Genomic DNA, 14,387 nt, shown 5'->3' on the forward strand with positions numbered 1-14,387 from the left:
CTAACAGGGCATCATCTGGGATACAATACCTTTTATGCCCATATATGGAGATCAGTGATGTGGACATTAGGGATCTCCATATATGGGCATAAAAGGGATTTGTTCCCCTGGCACCACAGGGATCTCCATATCTCCATATGTGGGCATAAAAGGGATTTGTGACACGGAGGCGTTACATGGAGACAAGATGTGACCGTTTTCATACTAAACTGCGACCTGTGGTCGCAAAAATACTTATCAAGATTTGAATGAATAGAAAATAGGAATAAAATGAAATAAAACTAATAAAATACGAGTTACAGCGAGAAGTTACAGCGCAGCTCAAGAAATGAATGAAAGAAAACATAAGTAAAAAGGCAAGTGGGCAAACAGAAAAGTCTTCAGCTTTGATTTTAAAATAACTAATAGTTGCAGGAGACCCGCAGGAAAATCCTGGGCGTTTGTTCCAAATAATGTGGAGCATAAAAACACATTACTTTAGTTCTGACTCTGGGGGACAGAAAGCAGAACTGTCCCACATGACCTGAGAGGTCTGGGCCGACGCTTAGTTCATAACAGAACAGAAGATCAGTTAAAGAAAAAAAAGTATTTTGGCCCCCGAAACAACATTCAGTACTTTATAAATCATCAACAGTAAGTATTTTGAAATCAATTCTTTGACAGACAGGAAACCAGTGTTCTAAGATCCGTGAAGTAGTTGAGTGATACGGTCGAAAAAGAGCCAAGCGCATGATTTATAGTTATAGTCGCACGCTAGGTGTTGCTGCGTGCCGTAAATAGCAGAGCTACAACATCAGCTACAGGCACGTGCACACATAAACATCAAAGGGGGCTTGAGCCCCTGCCCTTTTATCCGTCTGTAAAAACGTGCCCTCTCCAGACCATGAATGCATTTTTTACAATGGTGAAAACAATGCAAAGAGAGAATTGCCATGTCCAAACCCTCCTGAACTTGAAAGCAGCATTTTATGTTGAAAGAATTGTCCTCTCTGCGTAGAAACCAAGCATCGAAAATGGCCGACCTCCAAGCTCACAACGCGACGCAGCACGACACGTTGTGAGCTTGGAGGTCTGCTATTTTCGATATTTTCACCAAAAGGGCCCTTTTAGAAATTTCAGCCCCTGCCTCAACATTCTCTGCACGTCCCTGATCAGCTACTTAGTTGTGAGCCTTTTCGTGAGTGCATAAATCAAGTCGACCGCATGTGACCGATGCCTGTCACCGCCGCTGTACAGTAGCTTGTGCCCTTATTCATTCTGTCATATCAGCCACCTTCTCATGTGGTACACACATGCTCACCGTAGCCATGTACAGTCACCACAGGAGCAAAAGAAAAGCGGCCGCGGAGGACAGATTTCCACCGACCGCTGGCTGCTACCGTTCAGGATCCCACCCAGAGAACAGCTTGACCCTGATAACCAGTTTGTTGTGAATACCCGTAAGCCTTTTTTCCACTGAATAGCCTCGGCAAGGTATGCATGCATAGTGTGTGTGTGTGTGTGTGTGTGTGTGTGTGTGTGTGTGTGTGTGTATGTGTGTGTATGTGTGTGTGTGTGTGTGTGTGTGTGTGTGTGTGTGTGTGTGTGTGTGTGCGTGCGTGCGTGCGTGCGTGCGTGCGTGCGTGCGTGCGTGTCTGTGTGCGTGCACGTGCGTGTGCGCGTGCGCGTGCACGCCTGGACTTGCTGTGCATGCGTACGATGCGCTTTTTTTTTGTCCCACCGTCTTTTCCCCCCGCAGGGCTATATTGAATTATGTCTCTGTCAGGTCCCTAAGCCCCCCATATTTCCTGCACTCTGAGGCAACGACCTGCGTTCAGGATCAAATTTTCCCTCATGCTGCCACTTTGTGTGTCCCCTCCGCTGCACCCCTCCCTCCCCCTCAGATCTTTATCCCTCACGTTCACTTCCACTGGCCCTGTGTGGACAATGCTGCATTTATACCGGGGTGGGGGTTTTAAAGGATCTATCTCACCACCACAGGAAGAACATGCAGGGGGATCAGCCGCGTGGACCCTCCCGCCACGTAATCAATCAAACCTTTAACACATGCACCGCCAAGGTCCGCCATTGACGTAATAACTCGTCATTTGAAATCCAACGGTTCACCGCAATGGACAGTTTTCAGTGATTGCGCTAGAGGGCGACCTTTACCGGTCGTCTTACCGGTTGGATTTTAAAAACAAATAGGCTACATTTATCTCAGATTATTTTCCCAGATTGTGTTTTTGGTCAAATCAGACGCTAACCTAGGAACGCATTATTGTGGATATTTAAAAAAAAAATAAACATCCGCCTGGCCATGTGCTAACCGCGCGCGTAGCCACCTAGTCGGAGTAATGAGACATCCTGCCGTGTTAGGTGCACAAAAAATAGCAGATCTACAAGCTATGTGCGGCCTATTTTCAGGGCTTTACAGGGGAAAAAAGGCATGCCTGCCCGATCAAGGCCAAAAACGACAAGGTGTAATATTTATCTCAGTCGCCCCAGTCAGCTTATTTAAAAAGCTATTTGGCCCCACACTACAGTGATTGGCTTAATTGCCTGAATGGCCAATTAGCTCTGCTAATGTGTATATTTCCCATCATGCAATTGGATCTGGAGGCAACAATGACAGAGCGCGGTGCGGTGGAGCTGAGGCAGATGGAATGGCTGCTGGACGCTCCCAGACCGACAGCCCTGACAGCCCCAGCACTGCTGCATGGACTCCAGTGTCTGAGTCGTTAATGGTGAAAGAGCTGGGAAAATGTCTCTGATTGCTCTATTTTCTCAAATGAGGCAATTAAGGAGTACAGGCTGAATAGAGATCAAGCTCATCCTCACTGTGCCAGGATAAATTGAACCAGAACGAGAGAGACAGAGAGCGAGAGAGAGAGAGAGAGAGAGAGAGAGGAGAGAGAGAGAGAGAGAGAGAGAGAGACAGACAGGGTTTGAAGCGTGTGGGGGCCTTTTTTGCACCTCCATCGATTCCCTCTCTTAGCCCCCAGAAGAAATAACATCAAGGAATCCCGGTAGAAAATTGATCAGAGTAGCTAGCGAGACACCTTTCATATCAATAAAGATAAACTGGGCAGACTACTGCCAACGCTGAATGAATTAAATGCATCTGAATGAAAATCGTCCAGGGACTTGACAAGAGGAAATGGATGGAGGAGGGGAAAAAAAGAAAAAAGAAACACCCTATTGTAGGCGTTCATCTCCGCCTGGGAAACTGGCAGGAAGAGAGAACTTGGTTCCAGAATGCAGACTGATCAACTTCCTTCAGGGACTTTGAACGCTTTGACGGCATCAAGGCGAGTCTCTCTCTCTCTCTCTCTCTCTCTCTCTCTCTCTCTCTCTCTCTCTCTCTAGTTATTGATAAAGCATGGAGCTAACAAAGCCTTACATTCATGTATACATCTGGGTACGATGGGCGGCACTACCTGCTGCTGTGTCTTCTCCATCCCACACTGTCTGACAAGATGAGATAGATTTGGGCCAGCTGTGGTTCAGGAGGTAGAGCAGGTTGGCCAATCGTATATCTATTTTTGCCAGACCCATGAAATGGGTAGGCCTACATAAGCAAATGTCTGTCCGGGTTTTCTATATAAAGGGTATATATGATGATGACATGATGATGACATGCCTACAAAAGGCATGATGTCATAAATGATGATGACAGACAGGGGGTCTGGCACAACCAGGTTGACCTGGTCTAGTTTTAACCACTGAGCCTGTATCGAGGGGCGTACCTGTAATCGAGCATAGTGGCCCATGATGTCATGTTTAAACAACCAAGACAAGAGTCGATCAAGAAATTATTACGGTAGTAATAATAATACTAGTAAGAACGCCTCAGGGCGACAAGCTTTGGCAGAGGTCACGCCATGTCTTGGCCGTCTGGCCAGTGATGTATATCGGACCATTTACCCATATACCGGTATGGAGACCCCTGGTACCCATAAGGAGATGTATATTGTACTGTATAATATGGAGATATGCGGTGAGAGCCCAAACATGCTTTCTCAGTTATACGGTCAAGCTGTGACCGTTCACATACTAAACTGCGACCTACGGTCGCAATAAAGCCATTTAACACTTATTGCACATTAATGAATGGTTGTTTTAATGATAGGCAAAATATTTTGTCATCATCTATCGTCTTTCAACTAAATATTAGAAAATGTCAAATATGGGGATAAAAGCCTGGATCAATAAGCAGGATCGATAAGGTGCTCATTGTCTTTTTCCAACAGAGTTACCATAACTCGATAAGGTGCTTATTGTCAATTCAAAAAGTAACGAGCTCCAATCCTAGTTCTATACCATTGTTTTAAATCCCAAAGGTTTTCTGAAAAACTCATGTTGCTATATAAGTCAAATCTAAAATGCGACAGATGCTTTCCTGTTTCTAACAAGTTAATACTGCTAATTAACTGAGAACATAATTTGAAACACACACACACACTAGCCTGGAATGTTAACACACCATCCACCATAGTGCCTCCCATGAGTCCCATCCATGCCAGCCAAGCATAGCAGCAGCTGAGGCAATGGACGTCTTGGGGGAGGTTATACATTTAATGCAAAGAAATATGAAATCTGTAGAATTCCTTTCATTACTTACAGTGCAATTAGTCCCCGTTATTATGTGGGATGTGTGTTGAACTGTTGATGTGTATTAAAATTGCATGAAGGCAGTTGGTGGGTTGACTCAAATCTAAAGGCAGTTATATGTTAAGCTTTATTTAGCATGCACATTTCCTTTGAAAATGAACTAATTGTAATGTACTAAAGTGTGCTTAGTAGCTTGATTCCTTCATCTGCCCTAGCTGCAGTACTGCAGACGTTTTCTAGCCCGGCTGTTTTTAACCGCTTTCAACCTGGCGTCCCTTTGGTCATGTCATGAAAATAAATCCAAAATGATCCCAAAATAGCCGATCTACAAGCTTACATCGCCTTGACCCTGATAACCACTTTGTTATACTCATGAGACTTTTCGAATATTCGTGAGATGTGAGAAGTAGATCGGCTATTTTTATTATATATATATATATATATATATATATAAAACAAAATAAGTACCGTAACTGTTTTGGACATATGAGGTGATTTATTTTCATCTACCCATCATCATCCTTGGTGATGTTGGTTAGTGAGGCAGGCAGCTGGGTAACTCACGAGAGATGCTCTCTCATCACCAATCAGCCCCATCTGGGGAGCCAACAGGTGTCTGTCTTTCACTGCCGTGTTACTCTGAGACCAGCCAGCTGAGGCTCATGTGTCTCCACTCGCAGCCATACTTATACACATCACGTCTTCTAGCGTCCAATTTTACACAGTCACAGTCTGTGCCTTAAGCCAATCAAATTGTTTTCATGGAAACCGCTTCCATAATCCTGGCCGTCTTCAAAATGTGACACTTAAGAAAAGGTACTTGAGCCTTGAGATGAAAATAGAAAAGTGAGAGACAACTTTACACGTCAAACTCCTGGCGGTCACTTCAAGACTCCTCAAGGATTCTGGAAGCGTCAGCCCCCGGTGCGGTGGGGTTTGCTCGGCGTGTCGGTCCGTCCGTCCGTCCGGTCTGTCTACGCCTGCAGATGGAGGCCAATTAGCACATGATGAAAAGCTCTAGGAAGGGCGGCCTTCAAGTGTGTCTTTGTGCCGCGCCAGATCTCTCTTTGAGATTACTAAACACCTGCTGCCCAATTTGACATGAGATTAAAAACCGCGGCAGCAGGACGCGTCGTGAGAGGCAGAAAGCAAACAGCGGTGGCAGGAGACGTCACGACTCAGCCAGATCTAGCCGAGGAAGGAGGGGGGAAAAATCCCCACCGAGCAGCCAAGAGCGCAGAAAGCCGATACCCAATATCCAATCAAGTCTGCTAAGTCTATTGGAAGTATAAGGACATTCCAATCTGTATTAAGTATATGTTAGTCCTTTCCTGCGCTATAAATCTGAGGTAAATTGGTGGGGGCTCAAATGGCAAGGGCTCAGAGGGGCACTGACAACATGTCTGGCTCATAATGACCCATGAAAGCGCTTTGACATCGGTAATAGCCGCATTCCGACAAGCGGAGAACGAGTGCACGGGAGGGACTTCTTTTTTCCCCCTTCTCCTTTTTTCGAATGCAAGCGGTTTCCTCTCCCTTCAAACCTGTCGTCCTTTCATTCCCAGCGATGCTGCAGAAGTGTTCTCTCCCACAGTGCCTCTCTCTCTCTCTCTCTCTCTCTCTCTCTCTCACTCTCTCCTGTTCTCCAGACCTGGGGGCAAAGGGAAGTCTCTCACACACACTCTTTCTTCTTCTTCTTCTCTCTTTTGGCAGCCGCCCCATCCCTCTCTCTCCATCCCACTCTCCATCTCTCACCTTTCCGCCGGCATCCTGCTGTTTTTCATTTCTCCTCCCGTCCGGCGAGATGTTTTTCTGTTTTTTTCCCTCCTCCTCCTCGTAGAGAAACAGCACAGCGGGGAGTGTTTCAGCAGTTCATAAATCCCCCGCTCCGTTGTCCAGAGGTCTCATTTGTTATCCTCTCAGGTCCCCTCTCTCTCTCTCTCTCTCTCTCCATGTGGGGAAGGCTAAGAGCTGATCCCAGCAGGCCTGGCAGAAGCCTGGAGGTATCTCCTTATGTTTAGTCCCCTTTAACTGCTACAGCATGTGTGGCGCGGAGCCATGGGATGTCTGCCGTGGCCTTTTCACGCCTAACAGTTGCATGTGAGGAGGGGAATACGAAGGGTTGAACTAATCTGCATTTGACTTGACTTTCAACCTGGCAGCTATTAGTCCAGTCTCACAGCCCATTATCCCGGCACCATCCGTTTTAAGACCGGCTGTTTCACACGAGACCCCAGCAGGTCACGTCAATACCTCTCCACTGTGTCTCCCACCGCCGTATAGCCGTGGGTCTAAGTAAGCATTCTGCGGTATTATTAACAACCATCCCATTAATTCCCATTATTGCATCTGAGGAAACGGGAGTCACCTTCATCTTGACACCTACTGACAGATGTTCCAGCCAGGATATCAATCCAGTGATTTCACTTCTCCTGTAACTGATCTTCATCGTCATCTGTTTTTACGTCCGGAGACTCCCGTCCAGGACAGGCTTCAGACGCACCCCTTGCAGGAGACTTGGCTCAGATCTGAACCCATTTGATTTGGCGTAAGAAACCCGTTGTGCCCTTGCTCACGTCGACGCCGGGCAGGGTTCGAACCCACAACTTTCTGCATGGAAGGCGTATGCTCTAACTAACCGCTACACTATTGAAGTGAAGGGAAATTACCTATGACCCACCTCACTCCAGTGCTTGAGTCAAAGTATAAGCACTGTATACTCCTCCTGGTGAAATATTATTGATGAATCCAGAAGGTGTGAAAATAGCTGATCTACAAGCTAATATGCCTATATATGGACATATTGTTCGGATCAGCGGTTCTGGACAACCCCATATCCAAACTACTCAACGGATGGGCCCACAGCCCACACTCCCTTGAATCCTTGGTGATGTGTGCACGTTAGAAGTCGTCAGTCCCATATATGCACATGACCATAATAGGCATAGCAGTCGGATCTGTGGCTCTGGACATATACGGGTGTATCAGGGTTTTTTTATGGTTATGTCTGAGTCATAGTGACATACCTATACATGGGCGTATCAGGTTTGTTTATGGTTATGTCTGTGTCAGAGTGTAGTGGAGTAAAAAATGTTGCCTTTGAAATGTAGTGGCGTGAAAATCATATAGTATATAAAAAAGGTTAAGTGTGGATACTGAAACAACATAGGCTACCGTCCAACACTGCTCAAACCAGCCACTTGTGGCATAAAAGTGAAAATCCCAGGCGTGGCAGGTCTGGTATTTTGTTGTGTTATTCCGTTACCCACTAAGGGACGTTGAAACGACCAGCTGGGAAGGTAAGGCATCACTCCCAAGGGCGTGACGGGAGGTACAGCCCCTTCAGTTTGAACTTAACAATTCAGACTGCTGTGCTGCTTGCCTGGTGGAACCGGAGCCCGAGCTGGACAGGTAGAACAGTTTGATCTCTTCCTGGCTTCCCTGGAGGTATGGGCCCATGGTGTGCGCTCACACACTTGAAAGCAGTCGTGGAAAGTAACTACAGTAAGTACATTTACTCAAGCACTGTAGTTAAATACAATTTTGTGGTATTTTTTACTTTACTGGAGTATTTCCAATGTTCGATACTTCCACTCCACTACATATATTGTAGCCTGACACTCAGCCTGAATTGACATTTCGTTTCACTCCATTATTCAGTCTGAACTCACTTCCACCGAAGGCGATTGCAGGGATGGCGTTGCCAAAAAAAGGCAGTCTTCAGCGATTGGTTCAGTGTGGCTGGCTAGTGGCTAGCCTATTGCTTGCTAGTGCTACTTGCTAACCAAAGAAACAGTCAGAATAGGAGCACTACGAACTAGTAATCAAACACAACATAACATCCCTGCTACTGGTGTTTCATAGCGAGATCGATACGATCTCATTTTACCGCAAAAAACACACATGAGTTCTGGGAAACCCCCACCCACGCTGATCACAAGACGCTGATTCACGACGCTGATTCGCCGATCGGATTTTCAACCGAGGCAGGCCTCTTCTTATGAGAGCGATGCTAGACCTGAATCGCCAAAAGAAAAAATTTAAAGGGGTGTGGCTAGCGATTCAGGGTCTGGAACTAGGCTACATATATTGTACTTTTACCACAAGCGTAATTTGATAGGGTTTTTGGGTTTTAAAAACCCAAGGGCCCCCCCTAGTGGCGATTTTTTGTTTTTGTTTTTAATAGGCCTAAATAAAAATATACGCCCAATGCGCCCATATCTACATACATTCATACCAGGATATTATATGTATTTAGTCATTTCCAATATATTAGGGGTAATCATTGTAGTTTGCGCTTAAATCGCGCAAAGACAACAGACCCGGGCCCCTTTGATCAGGGCCCCCTTGATCCGAAAACCCATGGGGAATAAGGTCTAATTTCGCCACTGACTTTTACGCCACTATTTGAAAACTTTTAGTTACTACTGTAGTTACTTTGTAGCTTTGTATTATTATTACAAAACATACATTACCCACTTCAGCCCTAGTATAAAGATTTTGACCATTTGAGAATAGTCGATCTACAAGATAAATCTGCTATTTTCAAAATATTTCATTTGAAACTTGAAATGGGACATTCTGCATAATGAGTAATTTCTACTTTTGGTACTTTAAGTACATTTTGATACCAATACTTTTGTAAATTTAGAATTCCGATCTTTTACTTGTAACAGAGTCTTTCTAAATTGTAGTATTGATACTTTTACTTAAGCGCAGGGGAAGATGGGTCAATGGGAGAACAAAGGTTTTGGTATCCGTCCAGTGTTTGGAGGTTTCCATTCATTTTTCTCTTTTTACCTGAATTCATCATGCATCAAAATATACTTCAAGTAGTAGGCTAAGTAAGTAAAATCGCTTATTATGAATGGCCCACTTCATATAAAAAATAACACCCATGTGGAGCGAGCGGTGCAGGCTGCTCACGCAGCTGAGGCCGTACTCATAGGGACATACAATGTGTGTATGTGGGTGTGTGCGTGTGTGTGTGTGTGTGTGTGTGTATGTGTGTGTGTGTGTGTGTGTGTGTGTGTGTGTGTGTGTGTGCGTGTGTGTGTGTGTGCGTGTGTGTGTGTGTGTGTGTGTGTGTGTGTGTGTGTGTGTGTGTGTGTGTGTGAAATGAAATTTGTACTCAAGTACCAATACTTGAGTAAGTGTACTTTGTTACTTTCCACCACTGATATTACACTTATACACAGCTCAGCTCCAAATTCCAGACTCGTAGCCTACTTTGAATCAGATCACGTTAGGAGAACTGCTGCTGCCACAAGTTATCTGTGGCGATATCTATGTGCGGCTCAAAAGTGCAATTTAAGGCTAATCTGTCAGTATTTTCTTTTAAAGAACTAGATTTAAGTCTTTGCAGCTGTTTGAATTGAGTAGACATCTTTTCTGTTTAATTTTCAGAGTGATCAAAGTGTTGAAAACACCACCGCTCAAGGTTGTTGCAGCATTGAGCAGCGCCGCCCAAATCAAAACTTCAGCCCACATAATGCATATATCACTTGCTGTTGGATGAAAAGCTTGAATGTCCAAAACTGTTCCTTTTCTATTGCCATTTTAAAAACACTGTCTACTGTCTACAAGCTCACAGCGAGCTTGTAGACCTACTAGGTTCACTACTTTTGTGCTACACTCTTGTACGATGAAGTAGGACATTCATTTACAAGAAATAACGTTGAAATATGGATCGGGTTTCTTGGCCGACAAAAACTATTTTTTTAAAATCTTTTTTTGTATTGACGAGACACAGAGAAAAAGGGTTAATTATCATCACAGAAAAAGTAGATTGATGGGTGCCCACTGGCCTACTGGTCCAGGCGCATACCACTTAGGCATTGCCACATAGGCATCGATGCCTGGCAGCGTCGCCGGTTCGATTCCCGATCCGGACAGCCTTTGCTGCGTGTCACTCCCCATCTCTCCCCCCATTTCCTGTCAGTCTACTGTCCTGTCAATAAAAGCATAAAAGCCCAAAAACTAATCTCAAAGGAAAAGTAGATTAATAAATAAACAAAGTCAAGAGAAGTTTACAGGTATATCTAAGTATCTGATTCTGAGGCGCTCACCTCAGAGAAGGAGCATTTCTTGAGAATCAGTCCGGATCGAGGGATGTGAGGGTGTTTGTGAATGTGATAATAAGCGGTTGCCGTCTATCATGAAAACTGGCAGTTGAGCCTCTGACAAGGACTTCTACCCCTAAGACAACACTGTGTCTGTTTACTTTAATTAAAAGCCTTTGGTAATGTCCAGTCTTTTGGCAACGTGGCCAAACAGACACGATGTGGTAATGTGAAAAGAGAGAGGAACATCAGGGTGGAGGAAGGATGATAGCATGCAGGGCTTTCTCACACTCCAGGCCCCTGGAGGACTGTCCACTGACCACAGCGCCTTGGCACCGCAGTCTGTCTGTAGTCCATCCAGGACCGCTGCCTGTCACTCAGTCCTGACAGACAGAGAGACCCCACAGACCGACTGACTGACTGACTGGAACTGTCAAGTGGTGTGTGTGTGTGCATGTGTGTGCATTACTTGTGAGGACTGACCAACCAACACTCGGAGACGGCGCGTTGAAAGCCGCAATTGCACATTTATTTTGAAAAGAAGAGGCACAGTGGTATAGGGGAGCCAAACTCCCAAGAAGGTAAGTACTTAAATAAGGTAAGTAATGTCACAGTTCAACTGAAGTTCTTCCTGGTCCACCGTATTAGTGCAGTCTCATATTCATGCTTTTCAGTCCATAATCATAGCCATGCACTTTCTTCCCAAGCTCGTTTCAGCAGTCATCAGCAGAACATATATATTGCAACATATTGCGCACAACATATTGCAATGCAATGTGTTGTGATCTGCTTCTTAAAAGAAAATAAATGGTGTTGGCCTACAGTATATGAACATGTACACAATAGAGACGTGCAGGTTAAGGCTGAGCATTGCCTGCATAGAAAGACCGCACCTTATACAGGGTGACAGGAGAGGAGGGAGGACAAAAGAAAAGATGGGAACAATGGTCGGAGAATGGACTCACTTGAAAGTTAGTTGAAACTCAGCGAGGCAATGAGAGCAGCCGAGGTCAGAGCTGGTCAACAGATCGTCCGTGGTGCCCCAACGATCCTCCGGGGTAATGGGATTTATATGAAGGTGATTGCCAGTTGCTGCCTGGGGGGAAGAATAGGATTTGGTGAAAAGGAATAAAGGCAAATAAAAATGCACTACTAATAGCAATAGTAATGCAGAACTGTTGTAATGCATGTGTGTGTTCGTCCATGCGTACGTATGCATATGTGTGTGCGTGTGTGTGAATTTGCACACACATGTGATTTCTTACAATGATACCGAATCCTAATCCATAATCATAATTAATATCGCATTTTAATTCAAGCCGCCACATCGTTTGCGGTTCCCACTCCGACCAGAACATCAGTTTCCCGACAGGCCTGGAGAGGAGGAAGAATGAGGACGTCTGCTGTGAGTCAACAACACAGGTGTGCGCTGGGAGACGTCCTCCCTCATTAGCCGTCTCCCTCGTTAGCCGCCGTTGACTCCCTGACACGGCAGCTTCTGCTCAGCCCTCCGATAATTAGTTTTAGTCGCGTTCGAAAACCGTGGCGAGCAGCAGCAGCCGTGGCTGTCCTCTCATCTTTATTCCAAAATTATGCCTGGAAAAATAATGGAAAGGATAAGTTGGGGTGTGTGTGTGTTCCGGCGCGTGCACGTGTGTGTGTACTGTGTACTTGTATAACTATACTTGTGAGGGCCAAATGTCCCCACAATATAGTTGAATTTGAGAGAGATATATATTGCGAAGACAATTTCCCTGGTCTACCCAAGACAAAATTCAGTTTTTGAGCTGGACTTAGAAATTAGGAAAAGATTCAAGTTGGGGTTAGGGTTATAGGACTATATACAGTATATAGGCATTTAGAGGTTAGGTTTAGGAGTTGGGGTTGGAGTTACACCGATTCATAGTATTTGATCTAGTTGCACGCCAGTGTCACACCGGGGAAAAATAGCTGATCTAACTTATGTGGATCGAATATTTTTCCAGCTTTTTGGCTATTCTCATGCCGTCCCAAAATACGGATGTTCTCGCAAGTATAGTAATACAGTACAAACGTGTGTGTGTGTGTGTGTGTGGTCGTGCGTGTGGACCAATCTCAGTGAGAGAGAGTGAGAGAAAGTGAGTTAAGACGCGAGCTGACCAGGGATAATGAACAGAGCGGAGAAGAAAGCCAAGGACAGAGAGGCTGCGGTCCTCCGCTCCGTCGCTCATTCTTATTCACCGTCATCTGGCAAGTGACGAGGCAGCCGTCTGGTCTGCTGGGCCAGCACATTTAATGAAGGCCTGATGAAGTGGGGGGGGGGGGGGGGGCGGGGTTCAAACAGAGAACAGACTGACAAGAGCCTACAGGACAGCGATTCCAAACCTGTGGCCCGGGGTCCACATAGTAGGCCCTTAATTATCTGGCGACCTGTGTGTGTCTGTATGAGCACGGCCACAACAGCAACCTAGAACTGAGCGCTGTTGAGCAGCCTCAAAATTAATGGATGGGGATTTAACAATGTTCCTCTAGTTCATATACAGTATATAGATGTATAACTCATCAAAGGCAAATGCTCACTTCAAACTGGGTGAGATTTCTTTTTTAAAGAATTGTTTTGGGGCAGTATAGACTGACAGGAAATAGGGAGAGAGATGGGGAATCACGGCAAAGATCGTCGGGATTGGGATTCGAACTCGCGACACACTGTCAGCTATCAGAGCCTACGGTATGTGGTATGCGCCTGGACTGCAAGGTCCCTATCGGAACATAACTCGGACTTTAGCTTGCTCGGCCGTGCCTCTCGTAGCTCAAGTTCGCATGAGGCGGCGCACCTCCGACACGTTGGAAGTCTAATGTTAACCGAGGCGAGGAATGGGGGCTTCCGAAGTCTAGTAGGGAGAAAGCCCAGCCCGCAGTGGGCTTACCATGTCCCGAAAACAAGCGCTCCCTTGCGTCTCAACTCCTATGGAAACAATAAAACTGTGGGTCCCCCCAGTGTATGATTTCATTGTTGTGTGTTTATGTATGAATAATGGGCTGTAGCCTTGCATTCTTAAATAGACTAGCTCATGGAATGAGATGAGGTTTGTAGACTTTATTGTCTTGAGAACACAGGTTTGTATTTAATGGGATGTGTACAAAAGTATGACGAGGAAGGAACACTTTACAAACCCCCAGACAACAACAAAAAAACAGGGCTGGATAATTAGCTATCACAGCTGTCAAAACAACTAGTTTGTCACTTGTGAAGTGGAAAAATAAAACGCTTAATTTGTGTTTAGTGGTCGTGGTTAGCCATTTTATTTTTCATGAATACAATGAATGGTCATTCTGCATAAGCTATAGCACAATGTAGTGAGGACATGACTGGCCAAATTAAGTGTGTGTTTGTGTACGGCCTCCAACAACAGGATGTACAGTACTGTGTACCATGATTTGCAGACCCCACGTCACCAACTGCAAGGGTTCTCAAACTTTTCAGCAATTAGCCCCATAGCAACAGTGATGTGGCATTAGCAAAGCAAATAACAACTTGCCAGAGACTTGGACAACTTTGCTGGCCTTGAGCCCACGCTTGTACCTTTTTTTATTTCGATCTCTGCTAGGATGCCAAAGTGCTATCACGCAATACGGTGGAATGAAGACAGGCAGTGACAAAAGCAGTCCAAAGCGACAAAAGCTGAAGTCGCTGCATTTCCATTGGCATCCATTCACTCCTGTCAGCTGAAAAAGCTTGACTCCTTTTGTAGC

The sequence above is a fragment of the Nannobrachium achirus genome, assembly GCF_963921795.1.
Source record: "Nannobrachium achirus genome assembly, chromosome: 1".
Lineage (NCBI taxonomy): Eukaryota > Metazoa > Chordata > Actinopteri > Myctophiformes > Myctophidae > Nannobrachium > Nannobrachium achirus.